At 44.5% G+C, this 18,595-nt stretch overlaps 1 protein-coding gene across 2 annotated transcripts in view; it reads left to right on the forward strand.

The window, feature by feature from the left end:
• LOC126475315 (facilitated trehalose transporter Tret1-like) overlaps positions 1-18,595 on the forward strand; it is a 211,900-nt gene that overhangs the window by 56,825 nt on the left and 136,480 nt on the right. Inside the window, exon 2 of one of the 2 annotated variants that reach the window (XM_050103093.1) lies at positions 9,696-9,851. The exons of the other annotated variant lie outside the window; for it this stretch is intronic. The gene's annotated coding sequence lies outside the window, so the exon portion shown is untranslated. The remainder of the gene's footprint in view (positions 1-9,695; positions 9,852-18,595) is intronic. 2 annotated transcript variants of the gene reach the window in all.

Below are 18,595 nucleotides of genomic sequence, written 5' to 3' on the forward strand. Positions count from 1 at the left end.
TGCAGACAGATCTGGTGATCGAGCAAGCCAAGGTAACATTTCGACACTCCGTAGAGCGTGTTGGGTTACAACAGCGGTATGTGGGCTAGCATTATTCAGATGGAATACACTCCCTGGAATGATGTTCATGAATGGTAGCACAGCAGGTTGAATCACTTGTTTGACTTACAATTTTGCAGTCAGGATGAGTGGGATAACCACGAGAGTGTTCCTGCTGTCATATGAAATAATACCACAGACTATATCTCCAGGTGCACGTCCAGTGACTGACACGCACAAAGGTTGGTTGCACGCCCCCAACCGGCCTGCTTCTATCCAACACTCGGCTATCACTGACCCCGAGGCAGAATCAGCTTTCATCAGAAAATACAACAGATCTCCACTCTGCCGTCCAATGTGCCCTCGTTTGACACCACAGAAGTCGAAAATGGAGGTGTCAACGTGGTATCTGGCTCGGAGCCGTCCTTTTAATAAGCAATTTGTAACAGTTCGTTGTGTCACGTTGGTGCGTGGTGCCAACTGCTGCTAAAACTGCTGCCGCAGTTGCAGAAAGGCGTCCCAGAGCCGAAGATTGTTCGTGACGGCAACGATGGTCTTCCCTCTCGGTAGTGCGACGTGGCCGTTCGGAGCCCGGGCTTCTTGCGACCGTGCATTCCCGTGACCACCGCTACCAGCAAACATGTACAGTGGCTGCATTTCTGCCGAGTCCTTCTGCAGTACTGCAGGCGGAACTTCCACCTTCTCATACCCTATTACACCATCTCGTTCAAACTCAGTGATAATGGCGTCTTTGTCGCCCGAAAGGCATTCTTGAACAACATCAACTCGCCACGTCCAGTCTCAAAGGTAGCTATCGCTCGCGACCGTTACAGCGCGTACTTAAGTCAAACATACTAGCGCCACTCTTATGCGACTGGCGCGAAATTTGAATAAATATCATCTATGCATATACACTTCTGGCCATTAAAATTGCTACACCACGAAGATGACGTGCTACAGACGCCAAATTTAACCGACTGGAAGAAGATGCTGTGATATGCAAATGATAACGTGCTGACATGATGAAAGTTTCCAACCGGTTTCTTATACACAATCAGCAGTTGTCCGGCGTTGCCTGGTGAAACGTTGTTGTGATACCTCGTGTAAGGAGGAGAAATGCGTACCATCACGTTTCCGACTTTGATAAAGGTCGGACTGTAGCCTATCGCGATTGCGGTTTATCGTATCGCGACGTTGCTGCTCGCGTGGGTCGAGATCCAATGACTGTTAGCAGAATATGGAATCGGTGCGTTCAGGAGAGTAATACGGAACGCCGTGCTGGATCCCAATGGCCTCGTATCACTAGCAGTCGAAATGACAGGCATCTTATCCGCATGGCTGTAACGGATCGTGCAGCCACGTCTCGATCCCTGAGTCAACAGATGGAGACGTTTGCAAGACAACAACCATCTGCACAAACAGCTCAACGAGGTTAGCAGCAGCATAGACTATCAGCTCGGAGACCATGGCTGCGGTTACCCTTGACGCTGCAGCACAGACTGGAGCGCCTGCGATGGTGTACTCAACGACGAACGTGGGTGCACGAATGGCAAAACGTAATTTTTTCGGATTAATCCATGTTCTGTTTACAGCATCATGATGGTCGCATCCGTGTTTGGCGACATTGCCGTGAACGCACATTGGACTCGTGTATTCGTCATCGCCATATTGGCGTATCACCCGGCGTGATGGTATGGGGTGCCATTGGTTACACCTCTCGGTCACCCCTTGTTCACATTGACAATATTTCGAACAGTGGACGTTACATTCCAGATGTGTTACGACCCGTGGCTCTACCCTTCATTCGATCCCTGCGAAATCCTACATTTCAGCACGATAATGCAAGACCGCATGTTGCAGGTCCTGTACGGGCCTTTCTGTATACAGAAAATGTTCGACTGCTGCCCTAGCCAGCACATTCTCCAGATCTCTTACCAATTGAAAAAGTCCGGTAAATGGTGGCCGAGCAACTGGCTCGTCACAATACGCCAGTCACTACTATTGATGAACTGTGGTATCGTATTGAAGCTGCATGGGCAGCTGTACCTGTACACGCCATCCAAGCTCTGTTTGACTCAATGCCCAGGCGTGTCAAGGCCGTTATTACGGCCAGAGGTGATTGTTCTGGGTACTGATTTCTCAGGCTCTATTCACCCAAATTGCGTGAAAATGTAATCAAAGGTCAGTTATAGTATAATATATTTGTCCAATGAATACCTGTTTATCATCTGCATTTCTTCTTGGTGCAGCAATTTTAATGGCCAATAGTGTCGAAAAACGCCTAACGACTTCCGTTTATGTCGCATAAACCACTACAATCGCTATTGAATGAGTTCTCAGTAAGCCTTGGCGTGTAAAATGCCAACTTACTGTTGAAGTTAAGTAAGAGCAAGGCAAGAGTCTGTTCTTGTTTGAATTGGGTACCGATGTCGGATAGGTATAAGGCAACCATATTTATACTGTGCTGGGTGTTAGAACAGTCCCTTTCTGTAGCTCACTGAGACGTGTACAAGGAAGAAACAGGGGAAGGGGTGGGTATTCTACTTCGGCAAGGTTCTATAAGGATTCACATCCCCGCGATTGCAAAGCGACACCGAATACGGCGCCACGAGAAGAAAACTAGTTGTCCGTAAACAGCCTGATAACCAGCCGCCATGAGAAGGAAACTAATCTCCCGTAAACTGCCTGACAACAAAACAATGTTTACTAAAATCATTGTGTTACCCGTTGGATTTGGATGAGTAGAGTCAGAGACAATGATTTCTAGTTACACATGAAAATACCACAGATTCCAGAAGGGGCAAGTGTCCCCCACTTGCCTTGCCCGTCCTTGCAGGGCCTATGGGCCTACACTTCAATGTGTATTCTAAACCAGGGGCAAGATTTTAGTGCTCACATCCTCAAATCATTTTCAGACATGACAGAAACGTTAAGGGCTCTAGGTTCAGACGTTTGGGCTTTTAGTCTGTCGCTTCATATCTCTTTTACATAATTTTGTTCGTGTTTTAACTGACCTCACCAAACGCGGATCTCGTAGGAGAATATACCTAAATCGGAAAGTCCGATCCGACGTGTTTCTGGATACAGAACAATTGTTGCACTACTGTCTACCGTATTTGACAACTACAGTTATTTTGACCCCAAACTGGAGAAAAATCAACCTGTAGTATATGTGATAAGAAAACTATCAGGTGCTCATGAGGTGTATTATAGATATTTTTGAACAAAATCGTATTAGGCAAACAAATATCAGTGCGTGGCGAATGAAGCTCTCCTAACATTATGCTAAATCTGCGCAGTCTTCTGAACTCTGCAGCGTTCCAAATATGTAAACGCAACTCCGATTATTGTAAATCTAAGTAACCGTTGGAACACAGTGTAGCCGGCCAGTGTGACCGAACGGTTCTAGGCGTTTCCGTCTGGAACCGCGAGACCGCTACGGTCGCAGGTTCGAATCCTGCCTGGGGCATGGATGCGTGTGATGTCCTTAGGTTAGTTAGGTTTAAGTTGTTCTACGTTCTAGGGGACTGATGAACTCAGATGTTAAGTCCCATAGTGCTCAGAGACGTTTGAACCATTTTGAACACAGTGTAGAAATTACAAAAATATCTGTCATGTGTGTTTCCAGTAAGAGAAAGATGAGAGTGTTACATGGTTCGATGTGTAAGAGAATAAACTAGACTTTTGGCTGTCTCTACAGACCCGTTAACCAGGACCCTATCGCTGTTATCGAGCCAGCTGAAGTCATTGGCCGTGAAACGCAGTCCGAGCTTGGCACACGATTTTCGTCTGTCGGAAAGATTCAAAAACTACTCACACGGCGCTGCACAGTGAAAGATTCGCTCTGCACCTCTTTGTTAGTTTAATATGTTAGCCAGACGTCAAGCGCTTGACTCTCACATACACTCCTGGAAATGGAAAAAAGAACACATTGACACCGGTGTGTCAGACCCACCATACTTGCTCCGGACACTGCGAGAGGGCTGTACAAGCAATGATCACACGCACGGCACAGCGGACACACCAGGAACCGCGGTGTTGGCCGTCGAATGGCGCTAGCTGCGCAGCATTTGTGCACCGCCGCCGTCAGTGTCAGCCAGTTTGCCGTGGCATACGGAGCTCCATCGCAGTCTTTAACACTGGTAGCATGCCGCGACAGCGTGGACGTGAACCGTATGTGCAGTTGACGTACTTTGAGCGAGGGCGTACAGTGGGCATGCGGGAGGCCGGGTGGACGTACCGCCGAATTGCTCAACACGTGGGGCGTGAGGTCTCCACAGTACATCGATGTTGTCGCCAGTGGTCGGCGGAAGGTGCACGTTCCCGTCGACCTGGGACCGGACCGCAGCGACGCACGGATGCACGCCAAGACCATAGGATCCTACGCAGTGCCGTAGGGGACCGCACCGCCACTTCCCAGCAAATTAGGGACACTGTTGCTCCTGGGGTATCGGCGAGGACCATTCGCAACCGTCTCCATGAAGCTGGGCTACGGTCCCGCACACCGTTAGGCCGTCTTCCGCTCACGCCCCAACATCGTGCAGCCCGCCTCCAGTGGTGTCGCGACAGGCGTGAATGGAGGGACGAATGGAGACGTGTCGTCTTCAGCGATGAGAGTCGCTTCTGCCTTGGTGCCAATGATGGTCGTATGTGTGTTTGACGCCGTGCAGGTGAGCGCCACAATCAGGACTGCATACGACCGAGGCACACAGGGCCAACACCCGGCATCATGGTGTGGGGAGCGATCTCCTACACTGGCCGTACACCACTGGTGATCGTCGAGGGGACACTGAATAGTGCACGGTACATCCAAACCGTCATCGAACCCATCGTTCTACCATTCCTAGACCGACAAGGGAACTTGCTGTTCCAACAGGACAATGCACGTCCGCATGTATCCCGTGCCACCCAACGTGCTCTAGATGGTGTAAGTCAACTACCCTGGCCAGCAAGATCTCCGGATCTGTCCCCCATTGAGCATGTTTGGGACTGGATGAAGCGTCGTCTCACGTGGTCTGCACGTCCAGCACGAACGCTGGTCCAACTGAGGCGCCAGGTGGAAATGGCATGGCAAGCCGTTCCACAGGAGTGTAGAAGCGGGGTAACCTGGTATACAATCAATTCAGATTAAGCACAATTACATGCACATACACGAAAGGCCGCACCATCCGCTGATCGGCAAGGACAGAACATTATGAGACCCCTACCTTCAACAAATAGTGGAAATGAAACCCCTCTCCTATAATCCAAATATAAATTTTCCGCGATTTTCCTCAATTACTTGCGGTTAATGTCTAGACTGTTCCTCCGAAAAGAACACCACCATTTTCCTCCCCTAATCAATATCTGGTTTTGCTTCCTCTATAATGACTTCATCATTTTCGGAACAGATCCATAGATCTTCCTTCCACCCCCATCCTCTACTGTGCAAGTCAGAATGTACTGGATGCGCGGAAGGTACTTGACGTGATGTGAAATGAATCTAAAAACGTGCCACAGATAAAGTAAATATGGAAAGCTGCTGATTTAGGTGACCTTAACAAAAATTATGTAGTGGTGGTCGCTAAATGGAAACGATACTATGGATGTGGTGAGGCTCTTTGGATGTTCTTATGCAGCCATGAGTATATGTCGATCTTGACGACTGACGTCATACCTTTCAATACACTACAACGTATTTAGATTTGCTCATAAAGTTATATATCGTTGCCATGTAAGTTTTTATAGCAAAACGAGTGGTAGTCTATGGTGTAACCGTCAGTAGAGTATACTTCTACGAAAGATATATCGTCACAAATTCCATGACAGCCAACGCCTCACTCACGGCAAACTAAACGTGCACTGGTGTGCAAAACTTAAAACGAAAGTAACCTTCACATGATTTGTCACTGCTAAGTTACAAAACTCGATGAAACTCCGATCATGCATACGAAGAAGTGGTACAGCATAATATAGAAGGTAAGTAAAAGAAAAACGTAGTAAGACGAAGAGAAATGACTTTTTATTCAAAGGTACACTACCGGCCATTAAAATTGCTACTCCAAGAAGAAGTGCAGATGATTAACGGGTATTCATTGGACAAATATATTATACTAGAACTGACATGTGATTACATTTTCCCACAGTTTGGGTGCATAGATCCTGAGAAATCAGTACCCAGAACAATCACCTCTGACCGTAATAACGGCCTTGATAAGCCTGGGCATTGAGTCAAACAGAGCTTGGATGGCGTGTACAGGTACAGCTGCCCATGCAGATTCAACACGATACCACAGTTCATCACGAGTAGTGACTGGCGTATTGTGACGAGCCAGTTGCTCGGCCACCATTGACCAGACGTTTTCAATTGGTGAGAGATCTGAAGAATGTTCTGGCCAGGGCAGCAGTCGAACATTTTCTGTATCCAGAAAGAGCCGTACAGGACCTGCAACATGCGGTCGTGCATTATCCTGCTGAAATGTAAGGTTTCTCAGGGATCGAATGAAGGGTAGATCCACGGGTCGTAACACATCTGAAATGTAATGTCCACTGTTCAAAGTGCCGTCAATGCGAACAAGAGGTGACCGAGACGTGTAACCAATGGCACCCCACACCGCCGGGTGATACGCCAGTATGGCGATGATGAATACACGCTTCCAATGTGCGTTCACCGCGATGTCTCCAAACACGGATGCGACCATCATGATGCTGTAAACAGAACCTGGATTCATCCGAAAAAATTACGTTTTGCCATTCGTGCACCCAGGTTCGTCGTTGAGTACACCATCGCAAGAGCTCCTTTCTGTGATGCAGCGTCAAGGGTAACCGCAGCCATGGTCTCCGAGCTGATAGTCCATCCTGCTGCAAACGTCGTCGAACTGTTCGTGCAGATGGTTATTCTCTTGCAAACATCCTCATCTGCTAACTCAAGGATCGAGACGTGGCTGTACGATCCGTTACAGCCATGCGGATATGATGCCTGTCATACCGACTGTTAGTGATACGAGGGCGTTGGGATCCAGCACGGCGTTCCGTATTACCCTCCTGAACCCACCGATTCCATATTCTATTAACAGTCATTGGATCTCGACCAACGCGAGCAGCAATGTCGCGATACTATAAACCGCTATCGCGATAGGCTAAAAAGTCGGAAACGTGATGGTACACATTTATCCTCCTTACACGAGGCATCACAACAACGTTTCACCAGGCAACGCCGGTCAACTGCTTTTTGTGTATGAGAAATCGGTTGGAAACTTTCCTCAAGTCAGCACGCTGTAGGTGTCGCCACCGGCACCAACCTTGTGTGAATGCTCTGAAAAGATAATCATTTGCCTATCACAGCATCTTCTTCCTGTCGGTTAAATTTCGCGTCTGTAGCACGTCATCTTCGTGGTGTAGCAATTATAATGGCCAGTAGTGTAATAATTGCAGCGAAGTCACTGTGATTCATCATGACACCCTGTACATTACAAAAAGCGGGGCAAGGTTCTTAACACGATGAGTGAACACCACGGACGGTTGTGTATGCTCTGCGACCTCCTCTCATGATGGCCGCAATGTTGATGAGGCGTGCCGTCCCCCCACAAGCGCGTTTTGTCGTTGGTGATATGGGATCGTGGACGTGCTGCAGTACGTCTCTCCAGTGCGTTCCACAAGTGCTGATGGGATTACGTTGGGGAAGGGCAGGCCAACCCGTTCGCCGAATATCCTCTCGTTCCATGAGCATCTCCACCTGCTCTGTAGGATGCGGTCGCCCACTGTCAACCATAACAATGAAGTCAGGGCCGAATACACCCTGAACAGACGCACACATGTAAGGAGACCTGTTTCCCAAAAATGTAGACCGCCTGAGTGTTCCCACCTCTCGCCATATGTAACATTATTGTGACACTGTACTGCTCCCACTTCACGTCTTTTCACGTGTGCATTCTATCCTGACTTCATTTTCACGTACAATTATAATGTGACACAGCACGAAAGAGCGCAGGTAGATTAGCTCTTGGAAAGAGAGAATAACTGGCGAATGGACTGACCTTCCCACTCACCCAACTTAAATCCCATCGAGCACGTATAGAATGCGTTGAGGAGCAATACAGATGTGCCCAAGGTTGCTGACCAAACGATGATATCGCAGTACCACATTAAAAATACATTTTTAATATCCATTTGAGTACTGATACGCAACTTACTTCATCTACAGTTTAGACGGTATAGTTTTGTTGACTGTTCTGCTAATATGTGACAATTGGAAACAAACTCCAAATCAAAATTTTGTTTTATTGTGAGAGTATCGGTAATGAAAACTATCAACAATGACAGTTTGTTTAATTAGTAACTGTCACAATCTTCATCTGTTAGCTGTTGTTGTGGTCTTCAGTCCCGAGACTGGTTCGATGCAGCTCTCCATGCTACTCTTCCCTGTGCAAGTTGCTTCATCTCCCATTACGTACTGCAGCCTACATCCTTCTGAATCTAAAAATGGCTCTGAGCACTATGGGACTCAACTTCTCAGGTCATTAGTCCCCTAGAACTTAGAACTAGTTAAACCTAACTAACCTAAGGACATCACACACATCCATGCCCGAGGCAGGATTCGAACCTGCGACCGTAGCGGTCTCGCGGTTCCAGACCGCAGCGCCTAGAACCGCACGACCACTTCGGCCGGCTTTCTGAATGTGCTTAGTGTGTTCATCTCTTGGTCTCCCTCTACGATTTTTACCCTCCAAGCTGCCCTCCAATACTAAATTGGTGATCCCTTGATGCCTCAGAATATGTCCTACCAACCGTCCCTTCTTCTAGTCAAGTTGTGCCACAAACTCCTCTTCTCCCCAATTCTGTTCAGAACCTCCTCATTAGTTACGTGATCTACCCATCTAATCTTCAGCATTCTTCTGTAGCACCACATTTCGAAACCTTCTATTCTCTTCTTGTCCAAGCTATTTATCGTCCATGTTTCACTTCCATACATGGCTACACACCATACAAATACTTTCAGAAACGACTTCTGACACTTAAATCTATACTCGATGTTAACAAATTTCTCTTCTTCGGAAACGCTTTCCTTGCCATTGCCAGTCTACATTTTATATCATCTCTACTTCGACCATCATCAGTTATTTTGCTACCCAAATATCGAAACTCCTTTACTACTTTAAGTGTCTAATTTCCTAATCTATTTCCCTCAGCATCACCCGATTTAATTCGATTACATTCCATTATCCTCGTTTTGCTTTTGTTGATGTTCATCTTTTCAAGACACTGACCATTCCGTTCATCTGTTATCCTATTATAAATACACTCGTATATGAGTCATTATATGAATCCCTCTTTAACTTAATTGAATTTACTCAAAAAATTATAAATAATAAAATATATTAAAAATAAAAATGTTTTAGAGACAAACAGCTCAATAAGGAGGTCAAATGAAAGGAATAATGGTTCACGCTTTAGTTTTCTCAATGAGTGGACCGTCTTGTGCAAGTGCAGTGAAATTCATCTTGTTTGTTGACGCACAAGTTCATAACTGCCCAGAGTTTGTCAGTATGCTGACATATAGAATAGGTTCTTGTTATAAAAAAATATCAGAGATAGTAGACAAGACTGTTGCATCTCGTTTAAGCTCTGTATCTAACACCTACAACGTATCTGATGGGAACTTCCTCAATCAACTGCAGGTTCACCTGAGGCGAGAACATCACGCAGGCCGCTATCGGGCGACAGCTTCGCATTTGGGAGATTCCACGCAACGCCTACGTGCGCAGAAGCGCGTAATCTTCCGTTACCGGTGACACTCCACACCCTTCTGTCTCCTAGGACAGCAACAACTGTCGGTAAGCAAATTTCAATCGTCGCACATCAGCTTCTATTTTCTTATGCCTACCATCATACTCTTCTTCTTCCTTCATTCTATGAAAGATTCATCTGTACTTAATTCCATCTTTTTTTGTTCTTACTCTACTGTATCCTCCGTGGAACGATATGTCGTTGCATGCATGCCATTGTCAGTTGAAGAGGACTCTAAGTTTAGATATTATAGTGTGTCTTATTAATAAATAATTCCATATGAGTCTGTCAGTCATTTAATTAAAACTGTAATGATTTAATTTAGAGAGTGTAATGAGCGAAGACTTCGATAATAACATCGACGGCTAACATCAGTTGCTACAACGGACAAAATTTTTGTTGGATTATGACCGTATTCTCAAGAATCCATGAAATGACAATGAGCAGTACTGATACTTTCGTCTGAAGGCTTTCGTGATTCATGCAATATGTTACTTTCAGCGGAATATAATGGTATTTTAATTGTTATTGGCTGTTTTTCATAGAAAGACAAGTGCCCAGAAGTTCACCCACCATGTACTTATGTGTCTTGAGGCATCCTTTACAAACTCTGTAAAAAATGAGGTATGACATCTGATGAACTTTATCGTAAGATCAAAATATCATGGTAAAAGTCTTACTACTAATGGTAAGTAGAGGGATGATCATAACAACAATGTACAGGCTTTTAGAGGCAGGAGCTATAGTTAAGTGCGGAAATAATAGTAATATGATAAGAAGCGTGTGGCACGGCTAACCACGGCACACGAATTGCAGATGGAAACGATGGTTCGAATACAGTAATCAGGTTCATAAATGAATGTTGCAGTAGTGACACAGAGATGAGTGTTGTACAGGAGAGTATACGGAGAGCTGCATCAAACCAGCAAGAACACGAGTACTACACTACATGCTTTAAGTTGTTTCGAGGAATTGCTCAGCCTTAGAAAGAAGACCAGGTTTTAGAATACCCTGAATGACGAGGTCCTCAGAGATGGAGCCCAAAATCGTTTTGGCAAAGAATAGCTACAGTGCTATCTCGGTCAGTTGTACCGCAAGGGAATCTTTTACACTGGAATTCTGAAGTTCATTCACTTTTCCCATTTCTGGAATATGCAGGGTATTGGGAGTACAAATGCAGATATTTTTATTGGTGACTGGGAACAGTGCACTGAACAACATTACGTAAGTATTTACTTCATCTGCAGACTAATAATTACAGCTATGAGGAGTGGTATGTTTTAGGTTGGTTAGTACCTCCCAGTACATGTTGCAAGAGCAAGGCATTAATTGCTATCTCGCCTGAGCAGCAAAGCATGTTTTGAAGTATGGATGCAAAATATTGTACGGACAGGCGTAGTCCGCTTAGTCGTACAGTTACGATCGTGCAGAAAGCACCAGGTAGAAAATTATGAGGTTCACTTCAGTTCTACTAATATTTATTTAAACCATGAACGGTTTCGAGATTTTAAAATCCAGTCTTCAGGTGTATAAATTATAGTATTTGGTGAAACATAACATGCGGTCTGGCCAGTCGTGTAAGAATTCCAATCATTGCACTCTAGAAAGGCCAACCACTACTGTGTGGAGGGCAAAGTCGGAGGTGGCCCTCTACAAAGTAGTGATTGTCCTTTCTAGCGTGAACAAATATTAGTACGAGTGATGCGGATCTCTCTAAATCAATTTTCACGTCCCTCAGCTGCGGATGTCCTACGTACCAAATCTTGTGTAATTAATGAGGGCTGGTCGAGTAGTAAAGTCCGACAGATAGCGAAATGTAAACAACAGTTAAGAAGCTACGAATCTTTGCACAGATGTTTTGGGCAATGTCTCTAGCATGTCTGTAAATTGCGTCACGCCCCTCTCTTCAGTTCTGACAAGGGAAACTCCCCATGCCCCCCCCCCCAAACCCTCCACCATCAGATTTAGCGGTAAGATGGTCCAGCGGATAGCCCATCAAAAACTGAACGCAGATCAAACATGAAAACAGGAAGAAGATGTACTGAACTGTGAAAAAAGGAGCAAAATAGATACAGTGAACGGTCCAGGTTCAAGATGTGCAACATGGATCGAATTTGAGTAGCCCGAGCTTCGTGGTTACGTGTTCACGGTGTTGGACTGCGAACACAGAGATCCATAGAATGAAATTTTCACTCTACAGCGGAATGTGCGCTGATATGAAACTTCCTGGCAGGTAGGAAACGAGGTACTGGCAGAAGTAGAGCTGTGAGGACGGGGCGTGAGTCGTGCTTGGGTAGCTCAGTTGGTAGAGCACTTGCCCGCGAAAGGCAAAGCTCCCGAGTTCGAGTCTCGGTCCGGCACACATTTTTAATCTGCCAGGAAGTTTCAGAGAGATCCATGTTCAAATCTCCCTCGTGTCCCCTTTTTTTCACAAAATTATGAACTGTCCGTCCGGTCAATGACGTGTCTCTTCGCTGTATTCAAATTTGCGTATGTGTCGTTGTGTACCGTCTGGTGATTTGCAAACAGCGAGGTGCAAGGCTGGGACCTCCAGACGTACGTACTTCCTATACTTCCTATTTGTTCTACACAAATACCATATGTTATTACTTTCACTTTCCGTTTTGGAAGCTTTAATTCCTTTGTCGCAACATAGTTTACACCAGTTTATTCGTTGTTTTCATTTCTGTGAGAGATCTATGCGGCATCACGCCTGCTCTCACTATTCATCACGTTTACTTGCGAAAGTAATATACCAAATGACACATTTCTATAACCAATGTATAGTATGACAACTACCAGGACTACAGAAGGAGAACAGACACGTCAATGACCGGGCGGGAAGTTTATAATCTTGAGAAGCAGGGAAAAAAAAAATGACGCGAGGGAGATCTGAACACGGATACCTTCCTTCGCAGTCCAACACCACAACAACACAAACACGACGCGGTGGCTCTTCGAATTCGCTCGATGTTGCACATCTTGAGGTAGGACCGTTCACTGTTACTATTTTGCCTCTTTATTCACAATTCAGTAAATCTTCTTCATGTTTTCATATTTGACCTGTGATTGGTTTCTGACGGGCTATCCATTGGGGCGCTTTACCGCTAAATCCGAAAGCGGTACGCTGGGGCCCTAGCCTTGTGAGCACACAGTGAGCACGTAAAGCTGCCTACAACAGTAGTGTCTCCCGCCAAGTATGGGTGCCCGCTGCGAGGTTTCGCATGATGTCATGCAACCCCTACATAACGTACCTATCGTGCATTTCCTTCTTCATGACAGTCCTCGGTCGCACACTGTAGAGGCAATGAGGACGTCCCTGCACTTTTCTCTATGGAAAGTGTTTGATCAGCCACGATACAGCCCAGACTGGGCTCACTACGATGTTCGTCGCTGCTGACTTGTACCGCTGGCTGTGAACACAACATTTTTGGCACAGACAACGAACTGCAGGCCGACGTGGAGAAGTGGCGGAAGGCACAGGAGGCTGCCTTCTATGACGAGGTATTGGAAAGTTGGTAACGCAACGACCGATGTCTAAATCATAGCCGTGACTGTGCAGAGAAGTAGATGGAACGTGTAGCAAACTGTTGCAAATAAAATATTTTTTATTTTCACTGTCTTTTCCATTTCGCGACCGATCGGAACTTACTTCCCGAACAGCCCACGAGTGTGATGTGTTTGCAAGTAGGCTGTTAGACGCAGAGAAATAATACCAACTAACACACTGAAGCGAGTACATATAAATTTAAAAAAAAAAAAAGGCTCTGAGCACTATGGGACTTAACATCTTAGGTCATCAGTCCCCTAGAACTTAGAACTACTTAAACCTAACTGACCTAAGGACATCACACACATCCATGCCCGAGGCAGGATTCGAATCTGCGACCGTAGCAGTCCCGCGGTTCCGGACTGAGCGCCTAGAACCGCACGGCCACCGCGGCCGGCTATAAATTAAAAATTGAACCGCAGAACTAGGAACACTTTTATATGTAGTGGCTGCTGTCTGATAGCCTATGAATGTTATTTCGTGTTATGAGCAACAAATCCGATCGGGCACTACAAGTTCTGCGACTGAGTCGAGTTCCTACATACTTTTACAGTGGCCTATACGAAGTTAGCCAGCTGACGTCGCAAGTCGCGTCACGCCGCGTAAGCTAGTTGCAGTCGTAACTCTAAAACAATGTTTTACTAACGTCAGCGATATGCCAGCCTTGCTCTCTCGTGCAACGCTACAGAGCAGGATTCGAGATGTTCCAGCATGCATGCAATGGTGGTTGGCTAGTAATTGCACTCACACTTTTCGTAGTTGAGGAAAACCTTACTGATCATGAGTTGACATTCTACAGTTGAACAGTGAAGGAGAAAAGCTGTTAGCTTGCCTTAGGCCCTTTTTTATCAGAACGCATCTCAGTTTATCTTTGATTCTCATAACATTTTCGTAACCACAAAAATTTTTAGAATGAAGAAACAGGTTCTCAATCCTTACTTCACACACTTCTGTGAAGTGAAATTCTTGACTCACTGGGTTTGATCGCATCCCAGCGACAACAATTTTTATAATAAATAACCTATTGAATATTTTTACTCGAAAAGTTTTATGACATCTCGAAAGCTTAATTTTTGTAGTTGTATGAGTCATATAACCAAAACATAAGATCGAACAATTCAAATATCGGAAATATTGAAGAACATTGCTTTTTGAAAACCATAACTTTTTGTCTTTTCATATAATGGCAAAAATTTAACTGAGTTGCTTAAGATATAGCACAATAAGAAAAAAATAGTATATTACTGAACTATGAAAAATTATATTTATTCTGGAAAATAAAAACGGATGACTATCGCGAAAAAGTGATAATTCTGGCATTATCAAAATAAGCAAAGTTTTTGTCTTGTATTTTATAGACTGCAGCAATCAGTCGTCCTTTTTAAATTTTATTATGCGGATCTAGATTTCAGCTAGAAGCTAGCCATTCTCAAAGCACTATTATTTTCGCTCAAAGCACGTAAGTCCCTGTTCATCGGGCTTCACCCACAGTTTATTGAATATTATGCTTTGAGCGAAAATAATAGTGCATTGAGAATGGCTAGCTTCTCGCCGAAATCTAAATCTGCATAATAAAATTTAAAAAGTACGACTGATTGCTGCAGTCTATAATTTACAACTCAATGTAACAGTCGCTGAGTGCAACTGCTTTCCGAATGGAAGGTAACCTGATGAAGCAAAGTTTTTATTGTTGAAACATAATATTCATGCGGTTTTGATTAGAAAATAAAAGAAACATGTTCGTAATAACGAAGTGCTCTTTCAAAGTAGCGTCCTCCATTTTACTATCATCATCTGTATCCTCTTCCTCTCCTGTACTGTAGGTAGATTCTTCTTCTTCATTTGGACCATTCTCCTCACCTCTTTGTTCAACAAACTCCTCATGATTTTAAGCCACTGTCATTCCTCGCATGTACTTCGAGTTCACACATTATACGTCATATAATTATGTGAATAAAATATTATCTATCATACAAAAACTTAGATATGATGAAACATGGAATACTCTCTTTATTTTTCATTCTAGTGCAAAGTATACGTGAAATAAATTGCACTTAAATTTCAGACACTCGACCTTGCTTCAGGGTGGGGTGTAGGCAATCCCAATCGACTGTAAACGGCTGCCGTAGATCGATTGGCGCTTTCAGCATGATGCCACTGATTCCACAAGTCGTGGTACTAACTCATAACAGGTGGCGCCATAAACTTGCTTTTCTCAAGTTTGCAAACGTATTAACGAACAGTGGGCATGAGATGTACTACACCTCCCTGTGTAAAAAAAAAACTGGATCAAATTAATTTTGGAGTGGGCCCGTAATTCATCGACTTACGTGCCCTGAAACTAGCGGGGCGTGGAAGTCTGATGCTGCAGTTCCGACCCTGTTGACGGAATCGGCCGTAATCTCTGTGTTGTGCTGCGGAAAGGGGCGGAGCCGGGAAAACACGAGAGCTTTCCCTGTGGCAGGCGGCGAGTTAATTACGCGCGGCTGCTGTCCGGCGAGCGATACGCTCTCACCGCAGGAGCCGCCGCTGTTTACGCCGAGTAACACACCCAGCGTTATCGACAGTCGTCGACAGCAGCACTGATAACTGCTCCGCAGCCTGATGGTATGGAAGCTGCGGCGCAGTGTCTTTCCTGCCGACACCTGGCGGCGCCCTGTGCGCTCGAACCGCCTGATTGCTCCTCAACTGGTTTCGACACCTTGTTTGTCTCTCTCTCTCTCTCTCTCTCTCCCTCTCTCTCTCTCGCCCTACAACAGAATGCAACATTATGCGAGGTTAAAGCAATGGACACATTAAGTGCCTGACTGTTTTGGAGTGACTGCCGATACGGAACTTGGACAACTTTCCGATTACCCCACTCTTCTGTTTCCTGACATTTCTGTACCACGGTCTACCGAGCGAGGTGGCGCAGTGGCTAGCACACTGGACTCGCATTCGAGAGGACGACGGTTCAATCCCGCGTCCGGCCATCCTGATTTAGGTTTTCCGTGATTTCCCTAAAACGCTCCAGGCAAATGCCGGGATGTTTCCTTTGAAAGGGCACGTCCGACTTCCTTCCCCGTCCTTCCCCAATCCGATGAGACCGATGACCTCGCTGTCTGGTCTTCCCCAAACAACCCAACCCTGTACCACGGTCTACAATTGGATGCATGTTCGTTAGATCCATTGAAGGCACAAGTCCATCATTATTTATTCTAATCGTGTTTCCCTATTACGTCAATATGAAGTTCAAACACTGTAGTCTCCCAGGATACCTTCACCTTGTTGAAGTGGATCCAACTCCCCTCTGTGATACCACAAACACAACAAAATCCGCGAATATTGTTCGCCTGCACAAAATGGGAAAGAAACAACTAAGCATTTTTGTAATGATTACGTCGCTTGAGCATGGAATTTCCCCGCAGTCTCTCTCCTAATCAGCTCTCTTGGCACAATCGGGATACGTAAAGAGATAATTTATTAAAAGTGTTTCCAGCACGTGGTGCCTCACAGCTTATACGTATCAAAAATCGTATTATGCCAACATCAGTTGCTATGCGAGAAATGTTATTATTACTAAGCGTTTTGATTGACACAAATCATCCTCAGGCATAGGAAGTTTTCAGTGGATACTTACGTAAGGCTTAACCACAGTCTATACAATTTTCGTACGTCCATCTTCGGGCAGATCGAAGGACTCGAAATTTTACTACAATTTTTTTGTAATATAAATTAATCCTTCCGCAGTATTGAAAGGTTTTGATTTATTTGCTGCAATGCACTATACTGACGTCTCTGAATACAATAAACACATTTTTGTCGCATCAATATATAAATGCATAATCTATAATTGCTCTAAAAAAATCACACATTAACACATTAAACTGAAATAATTTCACTTTCTATGTGTATCACGAAATCAGCAAAGTGGTGAAAACGAAAATTATGGATCAGTGATTATCACTCACTACATTTATAGATACTGTACTAAAATCATTGGTCTCAAAAACTAACTATATTACTAGGAGGGAGAAACTAAAATGAATTTTAGTGCAAACTCTACAAATATGATGTATTGTAGACACTAAACCATAGCTTTCGCTTTTCGTTTTTACCACTTATGTAAAAACTTATTTTACGATTTTGCTTCAGTCTAGAACCGCGCGACCGCTACGGTCGCAGGTTCGAATCCTGCTTCGGGCATGGATGTGTGTGATGTCCTTAGGTTAGTTAGGTTTAAGTAGTTTTAAGTTCTAAGGGATTGATGACCTCAGATATTAAGTCCTATAGTGCTCAGAGCCATTTGAATCATTTGAACCATTTTGCTTATCTCACAGTGCATATGGAAACTGATTTATTTTAATGAAATTAATATCCAGTCGGTTTTATGAATAATTACAGATAATTTGGTTCAGTGCATTTACAGGTATGACAAAAATGTGCGTTTTGAATTCAGGGGTGTGGACATGCACTGTAGCGCCAGATCACTAAAAAATAAATCAGAACCTTTAATGCAACTGAAGGATTCATGTATATTATAAAAATAAATACATAATCTACGCAATTCCAAAAACGCAAACTGAACACCAAAACTCGATACGTAATAGCTAAACGCTGTTCAGTTAGATCCATTGAATCAAAAATAAAGTAGCAGGCCCTTAGTCCACCAAACTTCTGAATACTTGTGAAACGCAACAGGTCTACAGAAATTGGATGCGTCGTGGTATTTTATAATTAGTAATACTATTCCTATTGCCTTCAGTCAACGCTCTCGAGGCTGTATTCCGATTTCCTCAGTTCTCATTCCCAGAGTACATACTACAACGTACGCCACTAAGGCGTTTTAGCACTGCGCATAGATCGAACGTTCTCTTATATCTTACAAAGCCATGTCGACAACCACTGTTACCAAGCCTCACACGGTAAGCAAAAGCGTGAAGCTTTCCCTTTGTCGATGAACCTCCAAATCTCGCAAACATGATCTTTTAGTGTCCAGTCTGACAGACATTAACTGACCGTAATGAGCAAGCAACAATTTTGTGCAAAATACACACGCATTTGTATATAGGCTGACGTGATTATTATCGCCTGAACAGATCAGCCTGCTCAGACTCAAAACAATTGAAAACGTCTGCCAAAAACGGAATCACATAGTCGGTAGAATGTGCCGAGCTAAAAAATTCCAAGAAAAACGGTGTTTCACTGACTCTAAAGCTAGTCCAGCCACATTAATGTGACCACCCGTCAAAGGCTTGAATA

Source organism: Schistocerca serialis, chromosome 4 (assembly GCF_023864345.2).
Source record: "Schistocerca serialis cubense isolate TAMUIC-IGC-003099 chromosome 4, iqSchSeri2.2, whole genome shotgun sequence".
NCBI lineage: Eukaryota > Metazoa > Arthropoda > Insecta > Orthoptera > Acrididae > Schistocerca > Schistocerca serialis.